This window comes from Meleagris gallopavo, unplaced genomic scaffold, assembly GCF_000146605.3.
Source record: "Meleagris gallopavo isolate NT-WF06-2002-E0010 breed Aviagen turkey brand Nicholas breeding stock unplaced genomic scaffold, Turkey_5.1 ChrUn_random_7180001933191, whole genome shotgun sequence".
Taxonomy (NCBI): Eukaryota; Metazoa; Chordata; class Aves; order Galliformes; family Phasianidae; genus Meleagris; species Meleagris gallopavo.
In genome coordinates, this window is record NW_011195228.1 from 8,785 (window position 1) to 9,810 (window position 1,026).

General features: G+C 49.3%; 1 long non-coding RNA gene across 1 annotated transcript; it reads left to right on the forward strand.

Annotated features, from left to right (window-relative positions):
* Positions 1-37: 37 nt before the first annotated feature.
* LOC116217744 lies at positions 38-891 on the forward strand. Its single transcript, XR_004162422.1, has 2 exons — positions 38-187; positions 812-891. It is a non-coding gene; the product is annotated as an uncharacterized LOC116217744 (long non-coding RNA).
* The last annotated feature ends 135 nt before the right edge of the window (positions 892-1,026 follow it).

The window sequence follows — 1,026 nt, forward strand, 5'->3', positions numbered from 1 at the left end:
CCGAATTTCGGCGCCCCGTTACACGTCCGTCCAGGGGGGAGGTTGGAGCCGACGGGCAGCCGGCGGCTGTGGGCTGTGCGGGGCTCTCGTGGCGGTGATGCTGCAGTAACGTGTCCTCCGTGCTCCCTTCGCTGAGATGTGCCGTGTGTGTCTGTGGCCGTGCTGAGGCTGCACGAAAGATATCGCGGTTGGTGTCTGCAGACTCGCGAAGGAAATTTACGCTCGCGTTCCGAAGACGGTGCTCTCTTCCCCCTCCCCCCTCACCTTGATGTAGAAATGCGCCTGTGATCGCTGTGAGCAAAGTCTGAGAAGGAGCTGGATTTCAATTCGTGCTGCTTTTTTTCCCCTTACTCTCTCTCCCCCCACACATCACCATGTGGACATTATCTGCTAATTGTGCTTTCAACGGTGATTATTTTTCTCGTGATCCTAATGCTGTGAATTTCTCGGTGGTTGCTGAGACCAAGGTAATGATAAATGCAGGTTTTAGCATTATTGTATCTAGGAATAGAAAATGCCCAATAGCTAATCACGTTCTGCTGCAAAAAAAGAAAGCATAGTCCCTTTTTAAAAAAGCAAGAGACAGAGTGCTTCCCCCCAGAAAAGGGAAAAATCCCCAAACGCTTATGCTGACTTAACACTGAGAATGGAGAGTGGCAGCTTTGCTTCTTCCCTTCACTACTCGTTTTGGTTTGAAGTACAGAGGAAAGGATGCTGAGCCATGCTGGAGCGGTGTACCTGCCTGCATCGTGTGGCAGTGAGCAACGCAGAGAATTTTATAACGTCTCTGTGATGTTTGTCTCCTTCCTAGATGGCACCGAGTCCTCTGAGATGCGCTACGGAAATGATGAGAACGACTTCTGAGGCTGTGAGCGGTGGCTGATGAGAGAAGCTAAAGAGAGGAACCTCAAAATTGAACAGATTGGTAAATCCAAGCCTTAGGGTTTATATGCCCTTTGTTCTAACAAACACGTCTGACCCTTAATTACTTTAACAGACCGATTGTTTTTATGTGGCACCAGACAA